The 15,559-nt window shown below is 36.5% G+C and overlaps 1 protein-coding gene across 3 annotated transcripts in view; it reads right to left on the bottom strand.

The window, feature by feature from the left end:
- The window catches only part of GABRB2 (gamma-aminobutyric acid type A receptor subunit beta2), a 261,265-nt gene that overhangs the window by 101,538 nt on the left and 144,168 nt on the right, over positions 1–15,559 (bottom strand). The gene's annotated exons all lie outside the window — the stretch shown is intronic.

Raw genomic sequence — 15,559 nt, forward strand, 5'->3', positions numbered from 1 at the left:
TATAACCTACTATATTAGCATAATGAAGAAGAAAAGACATGATCATCCATCCACTGAAGGAGCTACTTGTCTTTCATCTTTGGTAAGATGGGGAAGGATGCCAGCGGATAGCTGGAGCCCAGTTTCTTTATAAAGTGATGGATATACTTTAAATTCTGAGAGTTTCTAGCCTTATAAAACACAGTAGTCCCATTTTTCTCCTTCTCTTACATCTTTCCATAGTTTAAAGAGCTAGTGAGTTTGAAGGTAAAAAAGAAAGGAGCTCCTTGAAGATAGCAAGTGATTAAAAAACATGATTGGGACTGCCTATTTCTTATTCATCCAACTATTCCTTCATCCATTCATTATTCAACAAATAGTTCTGAGATTTACGATGCTTTGCCCTCAGCACTTTTTGGCATAATAATTAAGAAAATAATCATCATCCTCACCTAATGGAGCTCACAGTCAGGAAAAAAAGGCAGGCATTTACTATGAAATAACACATGTAAGTATTCCAATTGTGCAAACTCCTACGAAGAAGTGTTACAGGTACTTTGAGAGAGGGAAATTAAAAGGGCTTTGCTAAGAAATGAAATCTGATTTTAGATTTGATGGTGTGTAGGAGTTAGCAAAGCAAAGAAGGGAAGAAAATACAGGCAAAAGGAAAAATAAGTAAAAAATTCCTTGAGGATATTCAAAATTATTTGAGGCTATTCAAGAATTTTTTTTTTTCTGGCACAATGACTTCCCTCTCTGGATCTTAAAGAATGATTGGACTGAAGAGCCAAGACTGCCCACTGCAGCCCATATCTCTTCTACCTTACTGTCATCAAAAAGTAATTCTCTCCAACTCCATGTGATTTGCAAGAATATAATCAGTACATGATCTTTGGAAAATCTGTGATTAAAAGTGGAAGGTCCAGGAAATAATGTCAAGGAGACATTTCTATTTTTTGATCCTCTCTTCCTGTATTCCATAGCCAAAGAAAAAAAGAGAAAAACTTACTTTCTTTGAGTGGAAATTTTAGACAATTGTCTTCCATGTGGCATATTGTGCTTCAGAAATTGTTCTGATATTTTGGGCTCTTAGAGCTGCACACAATGGTTAACCAAAAAGCTTAAAATACTAGACACAAGGCCTAGAAAAATAATGGGTTTTTCTGGAAGCAAAAAAAACATACTGAGCCCAAGTAAACCCCATCCGTTTCTCCTAGGGAGGAGTTAGAGATCGTGGCTTGCTGGGACTTTAGTAAGCAGGGCACTGTGATTAGAGGGACTGAAGATTTCTCATGGCTCCAGGACTGACACTTACCTCCTATTTGGCAGTGGATAATTGGACAGATCATCTGTCTTTTCCTTTCTGGAAAAACAGCTACAGCATTCTCCTTGTCTCTGGTTTCCCAGAAGAGAAAGTGTTTTTAAAATGAGAATAAGAAACCCATTTTTGGTAATAATATATTCCTTCTGTGGCTCTTGAAAGAGTCTTTTTATATACTTTCTCTGAATTCTTTCCACGGTTTTCCAAGCCTAGTAAACTATCAGTAAGTATGTATTAATTGATTATCAGCTACAGGATGCCTGTGTTTTTGAGACTGTACTGTTTTTATTAACTAAATGAATGAGTATCACCAGCATAGTTCAATGATCAAACTGTGTGTCTGTGGTAGTCATTTCACAATGTATTCATATATCAAAGTATCACATTTTACGTACTAAGTGTGTTCAGTTTTGTCAATTTTACCTTAATAAAATATAAAAAATAGCTTAACAAATTACCAGACTGTAATTAGACTTTCAGGAGTAAATTAATTCCAATCTCAACACTTCGAAATGTGGATTTTAAATTCTTTAACCCTCAGTTTTCTTATCTGTAAAATCGGGATGACATTATACCTGCCCAGGGAACTGCCATGATTAAATGAGATGATAAATGTAAAGAGCTTACCTAGAATGTGTAGCACAAAATGACATTCCAAATAGTAGCCATTGCTCATCTTACACTGAAGATATTTCTTCAAAACTTAAAAGAGCTTTTTTGTTAAACTTGAAGGTACATTTTATTAATGTATCTTCACTCATTATCAAAAAATTATATCCAGTTAGCATGACCTTTACTTAAAGCACTAATAAGAAAACAGTGGAATTAGAAAGACACAGTTCAAATAATTTTTCTGCTTCTATAAGTAATTTATAATTCTGTCTTCTGCTCACATATTAAAGTGATTTTGATATAATTATAATTCAAAACAGCCACAATTATACAACTCAAGGCCAGCTCATCTGCAATAGATTTTTTCCCATTTCTGTCCACCAACTTTTACCATTTGACAGTATATTTAATTAAATTTATACCCAAGCAGTACTTTATGTATGAGTTTTAAGTATAAACAAAAGTCCTCAATGTATAACCATAAAAAATATTTATTTCTAAAGGTAGTGACACGGGGCATGCGAAATCAATTAATACAACAATTAGAGTGACTTTATGTTAATTAAAAATAATTTTTTAAAAAAAGTCCTGTTTATCAGAAACAAATTTAAGAAACAAAGTGAGTAGCAGTGATTTAAAATATTCTTGACCAATTATGCATATTGTGATACTAAAATATTCATGCTGTCAATGTATAAACACTTCCCTTAATAACAAGGACTGAAAGGGACACAAGAATCACTTCCTATCTTAAAACAATTTAACACCTTAACGCCCAGTTCTGACATTATTGCTTATATGACTTAAGCATCATTTTTTCTCAGTATATTTCAAATGCAGATGTAGCTTAGTGTTATGCTGATTGAGAGCATGACACCTCAGGATAGACTGTCTGGGACTGAATCCTGACTTCACACCTCATTAGCTGTGTGACCCGTACTTAATCTCCTTTGTGCCTCATTTTATTCTTATAGGGTAGATATACTACAATGAGAAAATGAACATAAGGCATTTAGTATACAACAAGTGTTCAATAACTGATAGAGGTAGATAGATGATAGATAGAGACAGATAAATAAATATGATAGAAGTAGATTGATGATAGATAGAGACAGATAAATATAGAGACAGATAAATATAGAGACAGATAAATAAATATGATAGAGGTAGATAGATGATAGATAAATAGATAGAGACAGATAAATAAATATGGCCATATGATAATTTACATAAAGTACCTAAAATTTTCATTTTATTTCAGTAGCCGGAAATCACTCATCAAATGGTTTGTGGGCAGGAAGGGTTATAAATCCCAGTGGAGGGTCATATACATTAGGGGAGTCCTAATTTCACTATTTTGTATTTTCTCTTGAGAGGATCTATATCCAGAGTAAACTTTAGTGGAATTAGGTAAATTGATGCATTTCCTGACTGCTTGTCATATATAAAGCAGTAGCAGAGATAAAAGATAATACAGGACATAATCCTTCCTTCAAGAAGCATAGCAGTCAAAGTACTTAACTGCAAACAACAGAATACTTTGGCTAAATTGCAAACTTTGGCTAAGTTAAACTGATATTGAACAGATCATGGAAGGCAGGGGACCTACTGTGGAAACTATGCAGTCAACAACAATGACCAATATACAGGGCAGAAATGGTCCTGTGAAGTTATCAGTGCCACCTCCACGGAGCATCAGTTTTCACTGCAGATAGCATCAGCAAGTGCCACTAAACACTGCTTGCCATCCACTGCCACAGCTGCCACCCTTCTTAGGCTGGACTTTTCCATAGATACTGTTGTTGTTGTCGTTCTGAGATAGAGTCTGGCTCTGTCGCCCATGTTTGAGTGCAGTGGCATGATCTTTGCTCACTGCAACCACCATCTCATGGGTTCAAGCGATTTTCCTGTCTCAGCCTCCTGAGTAGCTGGGACTACAGGCACGTGCCACCATGCCCAACTAATTTTTGTATTTTTAGTAGAAATGGGGTTTCACCACGTTGGCCAGAATAGTCTCAGTCTTTTCAATCTTTTCACTGTTTTACTTTTTGGTACCAATTTCCAATTCAAAGTTACGTGATTGGTGGCGCCTTGGTTTTGCACCTGCCCTCTAGTTGTAAGGGTGACTGAGAAGATGACTCTCTGGCTTTTTTAACTTTTGTTATGGAGGTGGGCTCTATCTCATAAAGTAAGGAATTCTTCAGATATAGTGTTTGGGTATGGGACAGGCAAAGAAATGTCCACTGAAAGGATACACTTACTTCACTAGGCAGGATTTGATGAAATTATCATACAAAAAGGAATGCATTAATCATATGTTAGATACATAAACAAGGAAACAATATGTACACTGATTAGAGACATGGGTTCCAAAATCAGAATGACCTCAGTTTAAATCCCAGCTTAGCCATTCTGCTTGATACTGGGTCCTGACTCACCACCAACTACATTCTCCAGGCTTAATTTTTTTTGCATGGTTCTAAACGTAATCCAGACTCTGTCAGTCAGATGTACTTGCAGGGGACTTGAATTCAGGACTGAGCTGAATGGAGAGAGAAGGATGGCACGGAATATCTGTTGTGTTAATACAGACTACATGAGAAGCACCATGGTTTCCATCTAGCAGCTAGAGCAGTGGCTAGTTTATTCCACAAGTGCTCCCAATATACCAGCAGGAACAGCGGCTGCCTTGGCAATACATGACTGGGCTCTAATGTGGGTACTCGTCTCTAAAAACACAGCCTCACATATCTTTCTTCGGTCTATCCAGTAATTCCTTAATCTAAACAATCCCCTTCTGTTGAAACTAGCTTTATTGGATTCAATTTTCTTCAAATAAATCTTAATCAATACATTTACTTGCTAACATGTGTGGCCTTGTGTAAGTTATACAACTTCTCCAAGGCCCCATGTCCTCATCTGTAAAGGGGAAATAATATAAGTAGCTGCCACATCAGAGGGTTGGTGAGATCTTGTTTATAAGTACATAGCACAAGATCTGGCACAAAGTAAGCATTTAATACAGGATAGTTACTACTGATGATGATGATGATAATGTAGTTATCATGGGGCTGGTGGCAATGAAGGTATGAGCAGGGGTAGATGGTAGACTCAGGAGGTATTTGATTTGCAAAAACTAGCAATGCATTATTGAAGATCTATGGAAAGAAAAACATCTGCAAGCAGTAACACAGGAAGCCAAGTCCAGGATCTGAGAAGAGTCAGTCTGTGTTGCAGTTCAACGGGCTGCAACTATCAAACAACAACAACAGGAGGCTTCTGGAAACACTTCAGGGAAGGTTTGTGGGTGTATTTACGCCTCTGGCTTATGATGTTCACATCGGGTTTCACAGAGTGCTCTCTAGCATTCACTAAAATTGCTAAGAAATCAGCAAATGTGGCATTTTCACCTAATTAGGATCAAGTATAAAATGAAGCCCAGCCAAGAGGAGAGTTTTTGCAGGATGACGGCATTGCTGGCACCTTTCCTGAGCCTAAAAGAAAACTAAGTAAACATGATTGCACTCCCACCACCCTCCTCCTGTGGAATTTGTCACAAAGAGATTTATAATATGTTGTGAAGACCTAAACTTCCTTTTTTTTTTTTTAAGATCTAATGGGCAATTTGAAAGCAGGGGAAAATTTTACATTAGAATCTTAAAAGAAAGTGTCCATTACCTGCAGAAAGGTAAATATACATAATACGGGTTTTGAGCAGAGCTTCATCAAACACTCAGTGTCCTGAGAGACATAGGAAATCATTCAGTCATTAAGAAAACGCTTCCCTTTTGAGAACCCAAAATGGGTATCAGTATCTTTATAATTGCTCATTGCTGTTCTTTCAGTTGAAAGCTGAACCTTGTGCCAACACATTCCTAAGCTCTACAGCTGTGCTTACCACCTGGTCAAAGGGGTGAGTTATTCTCAGACTCGCTCATTTAGTTACAAGTTGACTTATCACAGGCGAGGGATTGGAAGTCAGTGGATTCAACTAAACCAGGTTTTGCATAGCATTTATATAGATGTTTTTCTATGTTACAGGGTAAGAATGATACAGGGGATGGTGTCTACTGCTAAAAGACTTCCTCTCAGTCTCTGTATCTAAAATTCTAGGTTCCGAATGTGTCTACTGATTCATGTGAAAGTCTTGACCACTGCTAGGATGATACAGGTAGCCTACTCACACTCTGCCCTTTGGGTCAGCAATTATTATGGTATACACATGCCCTTCATTAACTGTTACACTTTGCACACTATATCAGAAATAGTCTCATGGTGTCTTGAGGGAAATGAACCCAGAAGGTGAGTTTTCACTTGTGAGAGTGGGAGAGACTAATTCAATAACATTATGAATTATGTTTCTTTCTGTTTTTTCCACTTAGAAATAATAATTTGCAAATACAAAAATAACTATATTTCATTTCTAAATGTACTTGGGGTCCCCTTTACATTTTAGTGCTTTGGAAATCAGAATATATCTACCATGAGATGAATACATTCAGGGCAGGATTTTATTATTCTTATGAGTGTAATAGTGAAACTTACAACTGATAGTACTTAAGGATAGAAATTAGTTATTTGTCAGATAGTGATACCTTATAAAATAGATATCCTGTATTGCTATCAGATCTGTTCAAGGTTTATCTTGTACAATAATTGTAATGTCTCTTAAGTATCAAATTATATCTGCCTTTAACCCATTCATTTTACATTAGAAAAATGTTACCCATGTAACATGTAAGTCTCATCAAATGTCATGAATGCAAACCAAGTCTAAAGCAGTGATACTATAAAACACTCATTCTGGAAGTTTAGAAAATTTCCTATAGAACGATATCCAATTGTATATTCTCTATGATATGCGAACTGTATATTTCAATTATATAGTCTGTACGATGTGAAAATTCAACTTCTATGCATTCATCTTATATGTTAGTGTATTCAACAGACTTCTCTGAGATGATGTAAATGTCCTATTTATCTCCACTGTCCAATACGGCAGCACTTGCTACATGTAGCTATTGAGCAGATGAAATATGCCTCCTGTAAATGAGCAATTAAATTTTTAGTTTTACTTAATTTACACTTAGTTTTACATATTAGATAGGATAGCATAGTGATATATATTATATAAAAACATATGTATATATAAACATATATATAGTCATACATATAACATCATGACTGTATTCAATGACACAGCCTCAATCATATACAAATTATAATACTTAAAATAGCAACACAGTAGAAATCACTTATGTTCTAAAGTAGGTAACTGGTTAAAGAAATTATGGCTCATTAAAATGTAGATACTAGGGAAGAATTGCAAATTATAGTCTAAAGAATATTTCAGAAAAAAAGATACATGTAATAATGCTCTTAAATTTAAAAAATGGGATTAAATATTACATATGCAGTTAAATATTAGTATGTATATTTTTAAAAGGTGAGTTACAGTTTATGACAGCATATTTACCTTTCCTGCCCTACTCCCATCATACAGGAATAACGCTCAAAGGAAGGTACACTAATAAATCCATACCAGCATCACAAAATGGGAATGTATGCTAGCATTCAGCCAAAAATATTTAAAAATGTAGAAAAGTTAGAATGTAGATGAGATTACGTAGATTCAAAAATTAAAAACAGAAACCTCCACCTAAAACAGGATTTGAATGAAGCAGGGCTAAGGAGGGAACCAATCTTCCCACTGAAGTCCAGAGCAGTGACTTTCATGCTGTGGTCCCTGCACCAACAGTATCTGTATGGCCTGGGAATATGTTAGAAATGCACATTTTCAGACCTCACCCAGGCCCATTGAATTAGAAAGCCTGGAGATGGGACCCCAGCAATCTGGGTTTAACAAGCCCTCTAGGAGATTCTCCTGCCCATTCACATATGAGAATCACGCTCTAGAACACTCCTTCCCAATGCTGGCTGTTCATTGTAGTCACCCGAAGCACTTCTAAAATTACTAATTCAATGGGCCTGTGGTATGGCCTGATAATTTGAATTAAAAAAAAAAAACAGTGTTTTAAAAATATGCAGTAAGGTTGAGAACGTATGCCCTAGAGAATTTCCAAACTCAATCAGCAAGTTCAACGTGGCAGCTTGTCCATGGATCTGCCAGACTCATTCTCTTCCTTTTCTACAACTGGCTGTGATAATTTCACCCAAGATTAAAATGTAATAAAGCCCCTTAAACAAGTGGGGGCTTCCTAGTACCTAATTTAAATATTGGACTGAAGAGAATCAGAACAGAGTTTTAGATAGTTCTGGGCACTTCTATAAATACAGGGAAAGGAGGCTCAAATGAAAGCCATGGTTATCTGTGAAAGGTCCTAGCACACTCTCTTAAAGAGGGAGACTGGTGAGCAAACCAAGTTCTCCTCTGTCCCATCCTCTTCAGTAAAGAGGCTGGCTATGGAAACCATCATGTAAAAGTACTGAGTAAATATGCATATAGGTTCTATAAACCCATTTGAAAGACTTGGTCTGGTCAAATTAGTCTTTTATTTACAAATATGAATTGACTTCCAAGATCAGCAAATATCTGAAGAAAATCATCAGCATGAAAAATGAAAGACCAAGATAAGCCAACATACATCGTCACAAAAAGAAAGAACAGAGCAGAAAACTTATAAAATAACTTAAATTTTCATGTTTAAAACCAAAAAGACATTGCATGAGAACAAGCGATTATGGAAATGAGTAACCACGTAATAAGGAAGAGTTCTTAGAAACTGAAAATGTGACTGCCACAAGAAAATATTTACCCACAATAATTTCTTTAGAATAAAATAAATGTTAGCAATCTGGAAGACAAGAATTTAAAATTTCAGTTCAGATCCATGGCAGATTGATACAGGAGACCAATGATCTATTTAGTGCAAACCTCAGAGGGAGAAAATCGAGACATTAAAAGAAGAAATTAAATAAGATTTTTCTTTACTAGGGGAAAAACACTTTAGATAGGAAGGGTTCTTAGTGTTATTTTTCATATTCAATGCTAAGACATATCCTTTATATCCAAGTCAGTACTTTACTTTCTAATAATGGAAAAATTGAAAAGGCAGAGTCTTCGAGTTCAGATATACATCAAGGTCAGAAATATCCACAGGAAATGCCAGAGGTTCTACATGCACATCCAATCACTTGTCTATGGTCATGAGGGACCGATTGTTAAACCAAGACCACATTCCAACAAAGTATCGTCACACAGCAAGGATGGAAAAATAAATTCCTCACTTCCACAACACTGAATACAATTCAAGAAAATATCAAGATAGGACAGTGATGCAAATTAACTTGTGTATGCAGTAACACCATGGAGCATTTGCAATGCTCTTTGCTTTTTTCTCGATAAGTAACTAAGCCTCACTAGAGTTTTACAAGAGTATTTTTCTAATTTAAAATAACCCAAAGATCACCTAAAAGATTTGTTAGCTTCATTATGTAACATCTACACTTTACACCCCCCTTTCACACACATACATGCACAGACATATGCACACATACCTTCTCTTCTGTTGAGCCTTAAAAAGACCAAAATATTCAAGAAGGTTTAGATTATTCAGAAAGACAGAAAAATATTAGGGTTTTAGCGTTACTTCTCATAGGCACAAGTGTGAGATGTATTCCTATATGGAAAATCTGAGAGAAGAAAGATTGCTAGCTAAACAACAACAGACATCAGCAAAATACATATGCTGTTCTAGTTTAAATTTTAGCAGGGATGTGATTTTCATCTTTTCCTAAATAGCACTGCTCTCAGAGACATATGCATATGGGATCTGCATCTTCACATACCAGGGACTGCCTAGTTGTCCTTTAACCGAAGACCTATATATTTTAGCTTGTGCCAAGTGACCCTTAACCTATAGCTACTTAGAAATCATGTAATCCCATCACTTGCTCAGTGAAAGAATTCCTTTACTCCCAGCTAATGGTTTTACAGAATACAGCAGCCCATCTGCCTTTTCACCAGCTGTAACTGCTATGAACTTTTCTTTTTTTAACTTTCAGCCCAAAATTGTCTTTTGGCATCTTTTACCGATAGTTAATTTTACCCTTAGGGTACACAGAGTCTACTCTCTTTTCTTAAGAGGAAATTGTATGTTTATTTGAAAATAGCTATCCTGTTCAAACACTGCCATCCTTCCTAGCCTAAGTGTTCCTTCCACAGGATAAATGTTCTAACTAAGCACAGTATTCCAGGAGTAATTTGATAATGATAATGATGATGCTATAGTTATAACAGCTGCTACTTATGGAAATACCAGTACCAAGCATTGCACAAAGATCTCTATCTTGATTATCTTATTACTTTCAAGGGTCACTGTATTGTACAGAAGGGAAACTACAGCTTAAAGAAGCTAAGTGACCTGTTTAGTTAGTTTGAGGAAACCGTACTAGACAAGTCTATCTCTATTTAAAAAACACCCTCCTATTCACGATATCACATCTGCACAGAGCCCCACCTGCTCTCTACTTCCTCTGTTACAGATGTTTTGAGATGACTGATATACTCTAAGGTGCATCACTGTTTACCTGGGGATGGAGAAACACAATGCACTTTTCATTTTTTTAAGCTCTTAAAAATACTATATTTGGGGCCGGGCATGGTGGCTCAAGCCTGTAATCCCAGCACTTTGGGAGGCCGAGGCGGGTGGATCACGAGGTCAAGAGATCGAGACCATCCTGGTCAACATGGTGAAACCCTGTCTCTACTAAAAATGCAAAAAAAAATTAGCTGGGCATGGTGGTGCATGCCTGTAATCCCAGCTACTCAGGAGGCTGAGGCAGGAGAATTGCCTGTACCCAGGAGGCGGAGGTTGCGGTGAGCTGAGGTTGCGGTGAGCTGAGGTCGCGCCATTGCACTCCAGCCTGGGTAACAAGAGCGAAACTCCGTCTCAAAAAAAACAAAAAACAAAAAACTATATTTATATTTACTGAAATATTAGCGAATACATAGCAAAAACTGGATTCAAATGTATTAGCTCTTTGCTGTAGTAAATTTGGATGCAATACCTCAAATGTTTCATTGTATCAATCTATATTGACCTCTTCAATAAGGATGATTTAGAATAAAATTGTTGAATAAAGAAAATATAGCCTTTATTCCATCAGTTACCCAACCACATGTTGTCTTTATATAATATACAAATTGGAATTCAGTAACACAGCCACAGGCCCATTTCTATCTTCTGCCTTCCTAAAGCATGGTGCACACTCTGAGCAGAAGAGATGCCTGTACCAGAACACTCTCACAGACTCACAAGTACCTTTTGCTATATCAATCAAATAGGCTTTAGATGATCACCAGGGCTGATTGCCTGCTTTGGCCAATTGAAATGTTAATAAAACCATGAAGGGATTACATTTATAAATGGACTGTTCTTTTGCTTAATCCAAGTCCAGATGTCAAAGTGTTTTTAAATATCCATCTTTGGATTTTGAAGCTAGCTATTAATTCTTTTCCCTCCAGCCAATGTAAAATAAATTAATTTGCGTTTTATACTGTGGGCAGAGCTGGCTGAAACATTCTGTGAGGACGTAGATAGCAAAGGGCCAGAATAAAATCTACCAAGGTTGAGAAGGGTGATGCTGGGCTATGGGTCTCCTTGGCTAGATTTACTAATCTCATAATTAGTGCAATCTGTGGCAGTATGGGACTTTCAAAATATAACAACAAAAGCTGGGATTATTATAGGAATAATAATTATTAACGACTGAAGTTGCTATTTAGTAGATGTCTACCATGGACCAAAGCAATGTGTTAGATTCTTTGTCTAAACGACTTTGTGTAATCTTCATAACAATCTCCTGTGTTAGGTATTATTATTTCCATTTTACCCCTGAAGAAAGAGGCTCCGGTAAGGGGGTGACTTTGCCAGTGTCTCTCAGGTAATGAGCGACTGTGAGAGGCCAGCAATAACTGGTTTCTGACGCTGTCACAAAGGGCAGTGTGCAGGATGTTTTTTCTCTTTTTAAATCTTAAAAAATGATACCTGACTGGCTGTCTCAGTAAACACTTTGTATAACCCTGTGAAGGTGCCTACGAAAGAGCTGCTGAGAAAGTTTTATGTCTTCTACTTCTTCATAGATCCCATTATGGCTGAGATTGACTGAAAAATCCGCAGTGTTGAAAATGAGAACACTAAACTTCTTCTCTGAGACACTGACACTGACCAGTCCAACTGACTCAGAGATAAGATGAGACAAAAGCATATAAATGAATGAACAAAAAATTATCCTTTGCATTTTTAGTAATTTGGGCAGCTTATCAATGGGTCCAGTTTAGAGAATTCCTTATTGCTTTTCAGATAAGCAGTTCACATGGCCTAAGTGGAAAACCAGGAACCAGAGTGAAGGCTAGATAAGGCAGCTTTTCTCCCGAGTGGAGTGGGGGGGCGTATAATGAGGCGGTGTAGTTGACATTGGTATTGTATAGCGGAGCTGGCACAGAATACAGCTGAGTAACACCCTGACTATTCCCACTTCACAGATATATAATACTTCCACCACCCCCTTTTCACTATTTTTAAATTTCTGGATGTGACATATTAAGTGGCCTTGCAGTATAATGAGTTTCAATGCCCTCTTGACAATGTGATTAAAGCTTCCTTTTTTTTTAAAGATAGAAATATTTGACTTGTACTAACAGTCCTAAATTATACATGGCAGCGTCAGATTACCAAAGCATTGGCACACCTGCGAAGATTCACTATTTCTGTACTAGAACTCTTTCCTAAACAGCAAGAATATTTAAAAGAACTTTGGTTATGTTGGCTTTGGCATAACTCTGTTATTGTTTGGCACTTTTTGGGTGACATTTCCCTAGAAAAACAGGGAAGTATTCCAGTGCCCCTTTCCCTACCTGCACCAAAAGTTTCAGAGAAAGATATAAACACAATGCATGCTATATTGACAAAGTATGATGAGTTGCCTCTGACCACACAGATAACAGGGATGAGAAAGATGAGAGAGGAAAAGAGATCAGAGAAAAAGAATGAGAATGAATGAATGCCTAGTGTATGATTAAAGTAAGGGAATGAATGAATAAGATGGAATAAGAGGCATCAGTCGGAGAACTGATGTAGGTGAAAGGTGGCTTTAGGAGACAGAATCGGGAACGCCTAGGAGTGGATTTCTCCTTCTGATTTTAGCAGTTAAGTTTCATGGCCTTCATAGTGATAAATATTATCAAGACCCATTTAATTCTGTAAATCTCATGAACTCTCTAGAACATCCCCAACCCTCCATATTTAAGACAAGTTATGAAGTTGATACAGTCCATATTAATCTTTTAAAGTCCTCTGTACTTTATTTCAAGGCTTGTTTTAAACAGCCTATCTTTAATATGCTATAGAACTAAATACTTCATGTTGGCAGCACTTTTTAGTAATGCAATTTTATATTCATACATGTATTGATTTAAATTAGACATCCAGTATCCTTAATCCAAAAATCTAAAATATGAAAGGCTCCAAAATCCAAGTCAATTTGAGTGTTGGCATGATGCTCAAATAAAATGCTCATTGGAGCACTTCAGATTTTGGATTAGGGAGGCTCGACTGCTAAGTATGGTAATATGCTACTAACAAATATTTTGCAAGAATTCTAAAATCTGAAATAATCTGAAATTCAAAACACTTCTGGTCTAAAGCATGTCAGATTAGGAATACATAACCCCTATATATCTATCTCCCTCACCTTCATAAAGGAGGCCAGGGATATTGTATATTGCTATTCACTATTATATCTTTACAGCTTATTACAATACCTAGTAAATGATTAGAGTTCAGTAAAAATTTAATGAGCAAATTAATTCCTGAGTGAATAAATGATGAACAATTATCTCAATCCTAGTGTTTCCCGAGTCTAAGCTGCCCAAAGTCAGGTTATATTATCCTCTCCTGAACTGACCCAATACACTGATTGTTGATATGCTGAGAAGGTATAAGTAATTTAGTAATGCCACAGTTAGGTTAATTTTCATTTGTCAGAGGAAGGAAGAAAAAGAGAAAAACAGAGAAAGAAGGGAGGGAAAGACAGAGGCAAGGAAGAGGGAGAATGACAGGGAGAAGGACAAAGAGAGAGATGAGGAGAAAGATGGGATGAGAAAGATGAGAGAGGAAAAGAGATCAGAGAAAAAGAATGAGAATGAATGAATGCCTAGTGTATGATTAAAGTAAGGGAATGAATGAATAAGATGGAATAAGAGGCATCAGTCGGAGAACTAGTAGTTTAAGGAATAGGATCCTAAATTCATTTCAGTGTTTACTTAGTAAACAGCCTATTTACAATGATAGAGCCTGGATATCATGTGTATCATTAATATAACACTATATCTAATTCTCTATAGCAATGATTTGCTAACAGTCTGTGAATAAGCCCCAATTTTCCATAAGGCCAGGCTATTTCCTGCTTTTTAAACTAAGGGGTTTTAGAATAAGGTTCTATTCATCTGGTCCCTCCAAAATCAGTGTCTTTACTAAGTCAGCTATCCTCCACATCAGCACAGAGCCACTGTACCACTAAGTGGCTGAATGATCTTGGACAAATCACTTTATGTTCTCGATTCTGACTCCCTAGTTGTAAAAACAGAAATATTTATATTGACCTTATTTAACAAGATGACTGTGAATCGAAGTGAGATATGTAAAGCCTAATGAATTATCTTGTTATTATTTTTTTTTGAGAAGGAGTTTTGCTCTTGTTGCCCAGATTGGAGTGCAATGGCACAATCTCAGCTCACCACAACCTCTGCCTCCCAGGTTCAAACAATTCTCCGGCCTCAGCCTCCTGAGTAGCTGGGATTACAGGCATATACCACCGCACCCGGCTAATTATGTATTTTTAGTAGAGGTGGGGTTTCTCCATGTTGGTCAGGTTGGTGTCAAACTGCCAACCTCAGATGATCGCCTGCCACAGCCTCCCAAAGGGCTGGGATTACAGGCATGAGCCACTGCACCTGGCCTATCATGTTAATTTTTAAATATTTGAGTTGAAATTATAATTTTATAATAGAAAACACTTGGGTGTTGCCTGCATCCCTAGGCATCAGTTCTTTAAAATAAAGAGACCTTGTTTACTTATCTGAGAGGGTTGTGGAAGGCTCAAATGAAATAATATCCATGAAAGTGCTTCACCTACCTATAACTATGATTATTTGATATCTCAGAATAATTTTTCTACAAAAAATGCTCTTGTGCTCTCTCTGACAGCACATATGCCAAAATTGAAACAAAACATGCTTTCACCACAGAAATTCATGAGTAGTACATAGCAATGTGCTTATTTCAGCATATTCTTACATCAACAATGTGAAATTACAAAAGAATTTGGACTTTGTAGAACATTATTATGCCTTCTAAGTTGTAGCCATAAGTTCAGAAAATGGAATATGCAAAACTATCCTAAAAATATTTACATAAAGTTAATCATTGAAATCTTATGGACCAATTTCATTAACTAGTTCTGTAAGGCAAAAATATAATTTGAAAATAACGATGACTTGAAATACAAGCATGCAATCAGTTTCTTCAAAAATACATGTAAATTTAATTATCCCTGGAAGCTATCTTTTGAATTGGGCAAAAATATCCACAATGTGTCATAAATGCCATATTTCTGCTCACAGCA

The sequence above is a fragment of the Callithrix jacchus genome, chromosome 2, assembly GCF_049354715.1.
Source record: "Callithrix jacchus isolate 240 chromosome 2, calJac240_pri, whole genome shotgun sequence".
NCBI classification, from domain to species: domain Eukaryota; kingdom Metazoa; phylum Chordata; class Mammalia; order Primates; family Cebidae; genus Callithrix; species Callithrix jacchus.